Genomic DNA, 14,371 nt, shown 5'->3' with positions numbered 1-14,371 from the left:
TACGAACTACGTTATTTAATTATAATTAAAAAAAAATGCAACAAAATTTACATATCAATAACACCACTCAAGATTAAAAAAAATAAATAAGAAATGCATTTTGCACTCATAAGTAGATAACTTAATAAGCATAGAAAACATTTTTTGTAATAAGCTTTATAAATGCGCTGTCACTGTCATGTGTAACAGTGACATCCCCATATCGTATGTCAAGTACAATGACAATGACTAGTGCAAATTACGAAGGAGCAATTTAAAAAGTAAATTAATAATAACAAATAACTTATTACACAAAGGAATTACAAAAAAAAAGTTTAGTTACCCTACAACGAAAGACATAAAAAAAAAACCAAACGATGTAACCCGACCAAAGTGAAGAGGTACGTTTACGTTAAAGTATTTAAAATATTTTATATAGTGGCTGTACGAAAACAATACCTAAGTTACAGTTTGCGCCTAACTTTTCTAGGAGATTTCACGAGCGGCTTTTCCTTTTCCTTGTCGGCACTCTTGATAACCGGACGATCGGGCAAGTCTTGCTTCGAAGAGGAAGAGAACTTTGAAATAATATCTTGGAGATCGGACATAACTTCAATTTTTCTTCGCGTCTTGTCAGGGAGCAGTATAATAATTTTGCTATCAGAAGTCCAGCAGCTATTAACGCCGAAATGTTTTCGCGCTTCCATGAAAACGTGATGTTTGGATTTCGTAAGGAATTCTGATATAGTAATGCCGGACCCTTTGAGTGAAGTCTTAGAATTCCATACAAGTTGGCGCATGTTATAATTGTTAAACCTGACTAAAATAGGCCTCGGTTTACCTTGATGAACTCCCAGGCGATGGCACACTTGCAAATCACTAGGTCTGACCTCGGACAACTCTAATCGGTCGGTTAATATATTGTGAACAGTGTTGTCAAGCTTTTCATTTTTTTCTTCAGGGACACCATGGATATTTGCAAGTGGTAGTGCCACACTGCATACCTCTCGGTTGCAGTTGAATGGGCCGGCACGCCCGGGGAAGTACCACTCTCTCACTTAAAATCGGCGTGAAGTGGTAGCTATGCTACCGCGTTTCGTCCGGTAAGTGAGAGTTCCGGAGGCCCGATCCCTCTCCCCCCAAAACATGGTTGTGCAGAATTTGGTGACATTACCCCAGGAGGGTACCATCAGCGACTGCGATGGAGAATCCCTCTCTGGGTATCCATGCTCAGGACGTACACCGCCTGAGCAGGGATGCCCAGGCTGCCCTCCGAATTCTGGGGGGGGGCAATTTTGCGCTCGCCACTGTTCGGGGCAAGCGGAGCAGGCATCATAAGGCAACCCCTACCACACTCGCTGTGGACTTCTGCAACATAAGGGGACTCAACTCCAACTTGAATGCCGTTCACTTTCACCTTGAGACGGCGAAGCCGGCCTTGCTCTTTCTTACCGAGACCCAGATATCTTCTCCTGCCGATACGTCTTTTCTCTCTTACCCCGGGTACAAATTGGAGCATACTTTTGTGCCACGAGCTGGGGTGTGCGTTTACGTCAGAGATGATATCTGCTCTCGACGCCTCGGCAGCCTTGAAGGGCAGGACCTATCAATTATCTGGCTGCGCGTAGACTGCGACGACCATCCGCGAATCTACGCGTGCCTTTATAGGTCCCATAGCGGTAATGCCGAAACCGACCGACTGGTTGAGCACGTCCAATTGGCTACAGATTCCGTGCTGCAGCAGACTCCATCCGCAGAGATCATTATTCTGGGCGATTTCAATGCTCATCATACAGAGTGGCTTGGATCACGCACCACTGATCATGCGGGTAGATCTGTTCTCGACTTCGCTTTGGCTTATGATTTGACACAACTGGTCACCTCGCCAACGCGAATACCGGACGTGGAGGATCATACACCTTCCCTGTTGGACCTTCTGCTGACTTCGCATCCGGACGGCTATAAGATTGTCGTCGATCCCCCTCTGGGCTCGTCGGACCACTGTCTCGTCCGGAGTACAGTGCCAGTTACACGATACTCACGACCTCGTTTTGCGGGCTGTCGTCGCGTGTGGCACTACAAGTCAGCAGATTGGGATGGGATGCGGTCCTTCTTTGCATCTTACCCATGGGGGCGAGTTTGTTTCTCGATGGATGATCCGAGCGTTGTTGCTGACTCTGTCGCCGATGTGGTGCTTCAGGGTATGGAACTTTTCATTCCATATTCTGCGGTGCCCATTGGTGGCAAGTCCCAGCCCTGGTTTGGTCGCCTCTGTAAGACGGCTTCACGCCGAAAATGGGAACGCTACCAAGACTGGGCTAACGCATCGGCGTCTCGTGATACAAACACCAGCACATTCAGAAAGGAATATAACTCTGCCTCCAGGTCCTTCAAAAACGTGATAGCTGAGGCGAAGTCGAAGTACATTGGCAGAATTGGCGAGAGACTGGTGCGCTTCCCATCAGGAACACGTGCGTTCTGGTCTCTCGCTAAGGCTGTCCTAGGGAATTTCTGTCAGCCTTCTTTTCCGTCTTTGCACAGGGACGGTGAGTCATTGGCCCATACCGCGAAGGAGAAGGCCGATCTTTTAGGGTCTCTCTTCGCGTCGAACTCGACTCTGGATGACCAAGGAAAGTCACCTCCATCAATCCCGCGATGTGATACGACGATGCCGGAGGTTAAATTTCGGCAAAGTGCAGTTCGGAAAGCACTTCTTTCCTTGGACATTCACAAGTCGAGTGGACCCGATGGCATCCCTCCAATCGTGCTACGGACATGTGCTCCCGAGTTGGCACCGGTCTTAACGCGTCTTTTCCGGCAATCCTACGTATTAGGCGTCGTCCCGAACTCCTGGAAGACTGCTTTGGTGCATCCGATCCCTAAAAAAGGCAACCGCTCAGATCCGTCCAATTATAGGCCTATAGCCATCACCTCCTTGCTCTCCAAGATAATGGAGTCCCTTATTAACTGCCAGCTCCTGCGGTACCTAGAGGAGAATCAGCTGATTAGTGACCGCCAGTACGGTTTCCGTCGGGGTCGCTCAGCCGGTGATCTTCTAGTTTACCTTACTCACAGGTGGGCTGAAGCAGTTGAGAGCAAGGGGGAGGCATTAGCAGCCAGCTTGGACATAGCGAAGGCCTTCGATCACGTATGGCACAAAGCGCTTCTTTCGAAGCTTCCTTCTTATGGGCTTCCCGGGAAATTATGCAATTGGATTACCAGCTTTTTGGCAGATCGGAGCATCAAGGTCGTTGTCGACGGTGCATGCTCTGACTTAAAATTCGTCAATGCTGGTGTTCCACAAGGCTGCGTCCTATCACCCACTCTGTTTCTTCTGCATATCAATGATTTGTTGCAAATCGGGAACATTCATTGCTATGCAGACGACAGTACCGTTGACACCTTATACACCGGCCGCGCTAATATTTCTCGGGAAAACGTCGAAGAAAACCGGAACAAACTTGTGTCTGAAATCGAGTCTTCGTTAAACGAAGTCTCGAACTGGGGCCGGCTAAATTTAGTCCATTTCAACCCCAAAAAGACGCAAGTTTGCGCGTTAACCGCTAAAAAAACACCATTTGTCGTATCTCCACGATTTGAGAACATCCCGATAGCCGCTACAGGTAGTATCGGAATACTTGGCGTTGATATTTCGAGCCTCGTTCAGTTCCGCGGTCAATTGGAAGGCAAAGCCAAATTGGCTTCAAAGAAGCTCGGTGTGCTCAGCAAGGCGAGACAGTACTTCACGTCGGCCCATCGCCTAAAACTTTACAAGGCGCAAATTCGGCCTCACATGGAGTACTGCTCTCACCTCTGGGCGGGTGCTCCCCAGTACCAGCTCCTTCCATTTGACCGCATCCAACGTAGAGCGGCTCGAATTATCGACGATCAAGCCCTTTCCGATCTCCTTGATCCTTTGGCTTTGCGTAGAGATGTTGGATCACTCTGCATCTTCTACCGAATTTTTCACGGGGAATGTTCCGAGGAATTGTTCGGATTAATCCCGGCTGCTGAATTTCACCTTCGGACATCTCGTCAAAATTCTAAGTTTCACCCGCACCATCTTGATGTCCGAAAATCCACAACAGCGCGATTTCTTAGACATTTTCTGCCTCGCACAACCACTCTGTGGAACCAGCTGTCGCCGGCGGTTTTTCCGAACCGATACGACATGGGAACCTTCAAGAAAAGAGCCTACTCCTTTCTCAAAGGCCGGCAACGCACCTGCAAGCCCCCTGGTGTTGCAGATGTCCATGGGCGGTGGTAGTCACTTTCCATCAGGTGAGCCTCCTGCTCGTTTGCCACCTACACCATAAAAAAAAAAAAAAAAAAAAAAAAAATAAGGATGACTTTTCTACGTAAGTGAGCTTCGTGTCGTTCAAGACCAAGGGTCAACATCTCAACTTGTGATTTCATAAGTGTGAGAGTCTTCCAAACAAAGACTTTGAAGTCGAGAAACTCACTGGCCAATGACTTCAAATCCATAGAGGGAGCAGCAGATGGCGGGGAAAGTTTTTTCAGCCTCTCTTCGTAGTTCTTCATTCGAGAATCAAACATTTTCACTATTTCATCAAAGTTAGAGGACATTTTAAGTGATTGGTCCATGTTTGTTGTAAAGAAGGTTTTTCTTGTGCAAAATAAAAGTGAAAATTAAAGGAGTGGTGATTGCCTTTTATTATAATTTTAATTCATGTGATAAAAGTTTTTAAAATAAATAAAATTATTAATTATGTTTAGGAGCTTTATAGAGAAGATGTACACACTTGTAAGTCTACCCACAAAAAAAAAAGAAATGATGTCTTTTTATAAATTTGTACCAAATCTATTGACTATTCAAATTGAATATACTCGGAGTAAAATACAAGGATAACATTAATATTAAAAAAAAATCAAGCAGTGAAAGGAAATAAAATTCAATATTAAAACCGAGATGTTTCATTCTTATTTTTTTCAGTTTTAAACCATGGAGTTCCCAATGGTTGGCAGCATCGCTCATCTCGTTCCATTCAGCTGAAAAAACCTAAAAGCGTCAAGTGTGTACCGACCTTTCTTATTAAGGGCTCCGTTAGGTTTACGCGCGAATGAATGCCCGTCTTTAGACTTCGAGGAGAGCTCTTTTAAAACTTAATGAAAACCTAAAAAACATGAATGGGCGTTCCTTTTCTTCCATCTTTACGATTTTTACTACTAACTACACTAACTCTCTATATTAAAGCCACTTTATTATATAATCAGAGTGCAAGATTAAATGTCTAAAAATTAAGATATAATTAAGGACTATTTTAATGGAATAAACGTAACAAATGTAATTTAATTTTTGTTTTTTTTTTTTTCTTTTTACTTAGCTGTCTAATGAGGATGTGTGTCGTTTACTCATACTAATGCAAGTCCATGATAATGATATTTAAAAATGTATTCACTCATTAAATCGCCTTCATTTGTATGAATTCATATATTATGTAACCAATGATATTGGTTATATTTCACATCTATATTTTCTTAATGCTTAAAATCATAATGATAAAGTGACTCTCTAAACATTTTACTGTTTAAGTTTTTATAGGTTATTTTCGGTGTGACGTATTTTTATTTCCAGCCAGTGGCAAACTTTTGACAGTTATACAGTAACCTTTCCTTTCTAACAAGCGATAAATTAAAAATGTCGTTTATTTTTTGCTCTGATTTTTTTTATTCACATCATCATGCATCACACTACTTTATATGTAAACTTTTTAATGATAATCTTTGTGGTGAAGCTGAAAGATAATTCCTTTTTTTATTTATGATACAACCAGTAAGAGCGAACTAGTATAAATTTGAAATGACTAGTTACTAATTTATTCATGTTACAACACTTTCTTACCTGAGGATCCCCAGTTTCTTTCGGCGGCCTGCCCGAAACAAAACTACTCTTTCTCGGGGCACTTCTTACACGGTCGGAGACAATGCCCCTTTGTTCTGTGATTATTAACAAGAAAAATAATAACAGCCCCGCGAATTACACGTGAGATTGTCCCATTGTTTACGTTTTGCACTTTTAAATAACTCTTTTATACAATATTTTTTTTAATTCTGTCTCATTAATTCAAAGCGTTTTAAGGTTATGAGTTTAATGAAACATTCTAACGACAATGATAAAAGGTAATATTCAAATATCTAATATTATAAATGAGAAAGTAACAATGTCTGCCTGTTACGTTTTTACAGTCAAACCTCTAAACAAAATGGTATGAAATTTGGTATGAAGTGAGTTTGAACTCCAAGGCTTCTTTTTGTACAGAACACCAGATGACTGAACCCTAAAACGTGAGCCAATCCGTGACTGATATCTAGTAACTGCCATAAATTGAATGTTGATTTTGTACAAAGATGGGAAATTTAATCTTTGATAAATATACTATGCGATATTTTAAGCATTCCCTAAGCGAATAATAATAATAAAGGCTTAACTTTCGAATCTGAATAAAACTATTCTATGTGTAACGATTATTTTAAGGTTATTTAAATATTATAGTATAGTTTGAACATATCATTATACAATCAATAAGGGAAGACTGCTAGTATTTATGGCGCAACAAAGGCACATTTATGGAAAATCGAATAGAGTTCGTTAAGTGTAAAAAAACCGGAACAATGCCATTTCGTTTATACTTTACGATTATTCAGGAGATTCAAAAATTTATTACCCCATTTCAAAAAAAATACCCTCATAAAATAAAAACGCCCACTCAAAACTGTACCTAAATAAGCTTTAAATTACGAGTATTTATTAACATACTTAATTAAAGTATAAAATAATCAAAGCAAATTCGCAAAACCTGGGATTTATCTTGTACCGGATAATATAATTAAATACGATGTTTTCAACAATTATGCAAATGAGGGTAGGGTGAAACTTTAGAAGGTCTCATTATCAAATGAGATACGCGTATGAATACGAAGAGCATGAGATTTTCACGTCACTTGCGCTTTCATCTTTCATCGGTATATCTATTATCTGCGATTGATCGTTTTAAACTATCTATATATGGTATAGGTAGAATCGAAGTTAATATTTTTATTACAATATTTTGGTCTACATAAACTTCAAACCCATATTTTAAATCAATGTACATTTTATATAATTACTGCACATAGTTATTCCAATTCAATATTTCATCACATATATAAATTTTAGCATGAAAAACCTTATCGCACAAAAAAGTAAGCTACCTCGTTTCCAAGTATTTCTACGGAATGCAAAGACTTTTTATGGTATATGTACATTAAATTGTTACATGTTTGTTTTATATATTGCATTTTCTATCGTCGTAATACGAATGTAGATACTGATTAACTCTTAACCAGTCTTACTTGGTCCCCGGTCCCACGTTGGGCACCAGTATTATGTAATAGCAAAATAGCATGAACTTGTTCTTGTAAAACGTATTCATTTTTTTTCAACATCTGTAACAATCATCTTAAGCTCGGAAACCCTAAATCTATATTTATATTATAAATGTGAAATCAACTCTCTCTGTCTGTCTGTCCGTCGCTTAAACCATCAAACCGCTGAACCAAATTAGATGAAATTCGGTATGAAGCAAACTTTAACTCCAAGAAAGAACTACTTTTTGTGCCTGATAAATGGCAAGCAATGCCCTTAAACATGAGTGTTATATAACCAAACCTTCCACATGAAGCCCAGGTGGTAGCTACATGTAACCCGTTTACTAGTTTTTGAGTTTATCATGTTCAGATAGACAAACAGACACATACGTGATTGTTTGATAATATAAAATCAATGACAATACAATTGCCATCCTCTATAAAACAAGGTTATTCTACTATCCTGTTTCTATCTATAATATTTTCGTTGTATTTAGATGGTTATTTTTTTTTAGTATACCTAACAATTACCAAACCAACACTTATATGTACTACACAAGTATGTTTATAATCATTTTTTATCCCACAGCTTTGTAAAATGTACCCACACTTTTAAGGAGCTATGAGTTTCTTTGCAGAGCACGAGATGAACTAAAGCAAAAATTTAAAAAATATTCAATAGCGCTTACCTGGATTTGGATCCGCAATCATCTGTACGATTCATGTACTCTAACAACTGGGCCACCTGGGCTTCTCCCATAGCAATATCAAAACAGAATTAGCAATAATTTAGATAAAAGTTATAACACCGGAAAGCGAAATGAATTTCATGAATCAAGCCTCACTGATCTTCCGAGTGACTGCTCTAATGGCGATTTTTACGTTTTATTCTCATTTACGTGTCTGATTTATGCGAGATATCTCTCAATTTTATTATTTCCCGAGTCGCTTTTTTCTAAGATAAAACTTGAATGTTCTCATTTCAAATAAATGAATAGAAAAATGTATAATCATTGTATTTTACAACGTTTTTTTTTTATTAAAATGGTATAAACTGGACTTTTTGTCTGATATCAAATTTCGCAGCCGTCAATCCAAGTTCGACCAGCTAACTATGAAAGTCACACTATTGAGTTCAAGTCTGTTCTCAAACACACATTAATGTGTCTATTCCCTCACTCTCGTAATCCGATTGGATGACAAATCCGAAGCGACCAATAAGAGTTCTGTCACAGGATCAGCGGCCTTTCGTGCTTTTTGTGGCGTGGAAGTGAATGCGCTAATAAATTCCAGACTACAGGATGTTGGTGTGAATTTTCGGCGGAATAATTATACACGTTTTATTGTTCTAATCGACTCGGTTTGAACCTAGCTTATGTTTGGATGTGATACGTTATATCTAGCTACTACGCCTATGGCATATTCAGAAGAAATGTAATTGTTACAAATAAAGAACAATATTCAAAGTTTTAACAAAATGTATTAATATATTGCAGCATACTTTGTAGAAAATTATAATCGTTGATACTATATGACCAAACACAATAATGAGTTGCCAAAAAGATTATTTATTATTTATGGAAAATCTTTTTGTATAGAAATCATTTCTAGCTATAACTTCTACACTGTTTGGCAATAAAAAATTTAGCGCTATCGGTATCGGATAATGAATAGTTTACAAAGAAATTAAAAGAGACTATGTAAGATTACGGATACTGTGCCACTTTATCGCTAAAACAAAAAAAATAAGACACAGTACTAAGATTATCGTACTATATTAATATCTGCCTGTCTTGAAAATTTCCATGAGGTTAACACTTAAATTTAAACTCAATTTATGTCAACAAACAAAAATGGTTGAAAACTGTGGTCTTTCATTGGTGGTTAAAGTAGCGTGTAGGAGCAGTATATGATAATATTACGAATTAAAAAAATAAGGTCCATATATAATGAAGTTAATATTTTAAAATGAGTTTTTTGCTAATCTTACATTAATCATTTTAAAACAAATTATTTGTGATATTTTTTATCTAGTATTTATGTTCGAAATATATATTCGTAGAAATTGAGTTAATTAGAAAAGTCCAGTCACATTATATGTTTAGCTTTCATTACACAAAGGAAAATAAAATACGACTTTCATAAGTAATATTAAAATTATACATTTTAAAATAAAATATAACATATATTTTATTTAAAAAAATACTGAGCTAATTAACCGTAAGCGCAATGAAAGATCCACTTCCTAAAGTCTAGAATAGCTATATTAAACTTTAGGATAGGTGAGTTGACATTGACAGCTGTCATACATACACAAACTCGCCTGCATAGACACATACAAACATTATATCAATAGGACTCAACTGTAACGAATCTCCCATTATTCCAATTTTTATCTCTTATTGTAATCTAAGTTAATCTTTATTATATCTGCTTTCTGCCAATGAAAGTGTGATCAAAATCGGTCCAGCCCTTCCAGAGATTAGCTAAAACAAACAGATATATAGGCAGAGACAGACAGACAGACAAAAATTGAGAAAAACGTTATTTTGTTATAATATGTCCCGTATGTACATACATATGTATTTATATTTAGTAAGAAGCGTTAATTTAAATATTACAAATACACTCCAATTTTATATTATATAAAATAATTATTATTATTTATAGGAAGCTCACTAACCCGAAGGCTTTAGATATACGTGGTTAGAAAAATGAAACGAGTAACTGTTATTGACATTTGTTTGATAGGCATTTTTTTATTTTCATACAATTTTATTTTACGGCATAATACTTTCAGATTTCAATACAAATCAAACTGTTTATATTCTATATAAAAAATCTTGTTTTGAATATTAATTCATTTGTAATATTAATATACATATTATATAAGCATAAAATTTCAAAAAGTGCATTGATCTTCAAGTAGCTGATGTTATTTTCGCGTCTAATTGAGAAAGTTCTGTTCTTCCCTTTTTTTATCGTCCCTGTTCATTGTTAACTGTGAAAATTTTAGTATTCCCCCATCTTGACAATTATAAAAGTTTTAATTGTTCGTACTTTTCTAATTAGAAAAAAAAAACACAGTCTCATGAGCGGACGAATTATGGAAGTCTGAAACTTGTGACCATCACGTTCGAAAAACGATGAAAGTTTGAAAATAAATGAAATAAACGGCCCATTGAAAAATTATGAAAGTTTTCGAAACAAAATTGTTCTGGTTAACGGTGATACATTTGGCGTTTATTGGAAACACTTGGCGTTATATTGATAAGTTAACATAATGTAATAATATATTGTTGATTATTGTATACCAGTTCCCACAAACAATACTGAAACGATCATGCACGAGATTAAAAAAATAAGTATTTTTTACCCCTGCTTACAGATTTGTAATTTTATTGATAAATTAGGTCAAAAAACTACTTAATCAACGTACATAAAATTTTCACCAGAAGAAGCAGCGTTAAAATAAGGTTTTAGTGTATTGTAAAATTAGCTTCTTCTCCTACTTTCAACGGTTGCAAAATTTTGACTTTTGACACGAACAGTGCAAATTACTGCATTAATAATAAAGAAAATTTACGTACATCTATTTGCCTTTCACGCTTGAATGTGTACAGTTGGGATAAGAATAGGTTCGTCAGCTGAAGGTCTATTTTCGTGTGCGTGTACCGATCGAAAATGACATATTGCGTCGCAATAATTTGATGTTTAGATTCAAAAGGTACTAAGAGTTTAAGATTTGATAAAGAACTTTGAAAACTGAAGGTTTTCTTACTCTGAATGTACATTAATTTTCAGGCGACAATCAACGCCCCTTAAACCTTACTTCACTTTTCCAGAGTGACCTTATTTTAAACACGTTCTGTATTTAGGATGAGAGCCAACGATTGACAACATATAAAATGACCGATTATAATTGTGACTAAATTTGGTCGAACTGGCATTACTTGTTGTATGATTTGGCATCGGTTCCGGCAACAAGATTCAATTGTTTGTAATACTTGGCAAAGCTTGTAAATGGAGGCGGACAAATAATGTCAATGAATTAATTAACAAAACGAACTTTGCTCAGTATTACTTAATAATTTCATTTAAGCTAAGAATTTATATATTTTTTTTAAAATTGAAACACGAGGGTAGCATAAAACTCGTATGAAATTAGTTCCATGAATTGACCTACATATACAACAGGCAAAGTTGAATGACAACAACAACATCACATACATTACTCTGATCCCAATGTAAGTAGCTGAAGCACTTGTGTTATGGAAATGAGAAATAACGACGGTACCACAAACACCCAGACCCAAGACAACATAGAAAACCAATACTAATCTACATCGACTCGGCCGGGAATCGAACCCGAGACCTCAGAGTTGCGTACCCATGAAAACCGGTGTACACACCTCTCGTCCATGCAGGTCGTCAATGAAAAGTATTAATGCTTTTTTTATATTATTAGCTTGTATTAATTGAATGAATGCTGAATGGATTACCATTTTCACTTTTTTACAATAAAGGTACATCAAAGGCATTTGTGTCAGACTTCTTGACATTGACATCTTTTTAAATGTCGAATTTTGAATAGAGACAGATAGTACGGCCATTGAATAATACCGATCTTCCACTGGATGCCGATGCGTTGACAAAATATAAATGAGAGGTGAATATAATTAAACTTTGACTATTGGAGGTATCGTCTGTATAGAGATATAAATCGTCTTCATATGTTTGATAACTAAGATATTATGAACAATATAGTTTTCTTTTGATATCATTTGTCAAAAAATCCAGACGTGATGACTTTTTTTTATTTGCGTCGATGTTTTAGGGTTCTTGGTAATGGGTTGCATAAGCTTGAGAATAGTTGCCTATTTTTTATGTTCTGGTGGCAAACGAGCAGGAAGCTCACCCGGTGGAAAATTTCTACTAGGTGAGCCTCCTGCTCGATTGCCACCAGAACTTGCAGGTGCATTTAAGAAATGAAAATAATAACACACAGCTGCGGCCTACCGTGCAAGCCATGCTCAATCAAATCAACGCCCGTACTGCTGTTAGAGAAGCCATCCCATCTACTCTCATCCTCATTGTCAATATTCTGACTTAACTTGAGGTTGAGCTCGTAAATTCTCATCACAATTGTTCTAGAAGCTTCAGACCCTTCATCAGAGATTGACTATAGTTCATGTAAGGTGAGGAGCTAACATCATAATTGTAAGACAGACAATAAAATTATTGATCGTATGAAATTAAAATCATATTTTCTAAGGTTACTAATTTTAAATTTACGTCATAAGTATTTACGTCACTGCTTTCTTGCAAACGTTAAATGTTTTTGTAATGTAAATGAACATAATATATATGTACTTGTGTAGGCTAGATAGTTTTAAAGAAAGTAACCAGTGGACGGTCAAACTTAGGGGTACAAATTTGACAAGGTTATTCAAACACTTGTATCTGTAGTTGCAATCTCGAGCCTTCAAAGTAAGCATACACTCGGAACGTCCGTCAAAGATGATGTCATTCTACTCGCATTCTTGAACTGTGTCTTAAATATTCATTATTCTTTTCAAATATTATTATTCTTTCTATGAAAGAAAAACCTATTGAATACTTTAATTAGTATACAAGATCTTATTTATTTAATATTAAATATGCTCACAACTTTGTTGTTATTGTAGCCTAAGTTACTGCTTTTTTACATCAGATATCAGTCAGTGGAACTTCAAAATCGGTCTGGTCGTTCCAGTGATTATTCGGAACAAACAGACAGACGGATGGACGAAATGTGTAAATTTTTTTAATTAATATTGGTATATTATGTATCATGTTAACAAAAATGGTAATTTTAATATTACAAACACAAGCTCCAATTTTGTTATATGTATAGATTAACAAATTCTTAATGTCCCCATCTCGAAATAAAAACAGATTCCCAATTTTTTTGTCTCCAATATCTATTTGTCGTAACTAAATATCAATTAACAGAAATAACAAAATTCCATTTATAAAAATAATATTAGCCAATTACTTTACTTGACTGCGCCTCTGAAATTGTAAAAATAAAATGCAAGCAAGTAAATATCCGTAGCTTTTGGTCACAGTGCCCTCCACTCTCCTAAGAAAAACATTAGATTGATAAAAATAAGACAGATTATTAAAGGAAAAATTCGTACTTCTGTTACTTCTGGTCATCAAATTAATGATAACTTCATAACGAAATAATTAAAAAACTAACTTTGGTCAGGACCAAGTATTTTATCTAGTCAAGCACAGTATTTCATAGCTGATTTACTTCCCTGTTATTTCGAAATCTACAGTCAAGAATTGAAAGGGAAGAAGCCGTAAGATTCGTGCATACCGAGCACGGGCTCTGAATAATTGCTGCATTATATTACGCACAGAACATAATTTTCGCAGACGTTATATTTCAAATCAATATGAAACTCAAATTTATACCCATTATAAAGCTCTGATATTGCAATCTCAAGAGGAATGTTCCAATATTTGTGGAAATGGACTCCCGAGCGCAATGGCTGCTTGTACGTGAATCACATTTTAAAATCAAACGCATCTTGCTTCGGTTGCCGTTTGAATATCAATAGTTTATAGATATCTTCGTTGAATTATTTGATAAGATAGTCTGTTAACACTTTATAAGAACTACCTAACTAAACTTATTGAAAAGTATTTCATTTTTGTAAAAGACTTTATAGATTGTTGATCTCGTTAAATATTAAAGGTTGACGAGTTGACCCTTTCAAGAATTGTCTGAGTTCTGTCATTCAATGAAAAGTTATTCGACCGTCATTTGTTCTTCTAATACACATAGCACATGAAGCCAGTCTTGCAGACACATCGGATATTACGCCTTAGTTTCAATGTTTCATTGTGCATTGATAGTTTAATAAGTGGTCTGTATTATTATACCATATATTCAGCTTATCGCTTATCTGAAGTAAATAAAAAATACTAACTTGGTACTTGGGTTTTACGGTGTCTAAATATTTTATGTCAT

At 36.5% G+C, this 14,371-nt stretch overlaps 1 long non-coding RNA gene across 1 annotated transcript; it reads left to right on the top strand.

Moving 5' to 3' along the window:
- The first annotated feature begins 219 nt into the window (after nt 1–219).
- On the top strand, nt 220–954 carry LOC124536227. Its single transcript, XR_006966864.1, has 3 exons — nt 220–380; nt 470–862; nt 941–954. It is a non-coding gene; the product is annotated as an uncharacterized LOC124536227 (long non-coding RNA).
- Nucleotides 955–14,371: the final 13,417 nt, after the last annotated feature.

The sequence above is a fragment of the Vanessa cardui genome, chromosome 16 (genome assembly GCF_905220365.1).
Source record: "Vanessa cardui chromosome 16, ilVanCard2.1, whole genome shotgun sequence".
Classification (NCBI taxonomy): Eukaryota; Metazoa; Arthropoda; class Insecta; order Lepidoptera; family Nymphalidae; genus Vanessa; species Vanessa cardui.
The sequence above is the reverse complement of the archived record's forward strand: the minus strand, read 5'-3'. Positions and strand labels throughout refer to the sequence as shown.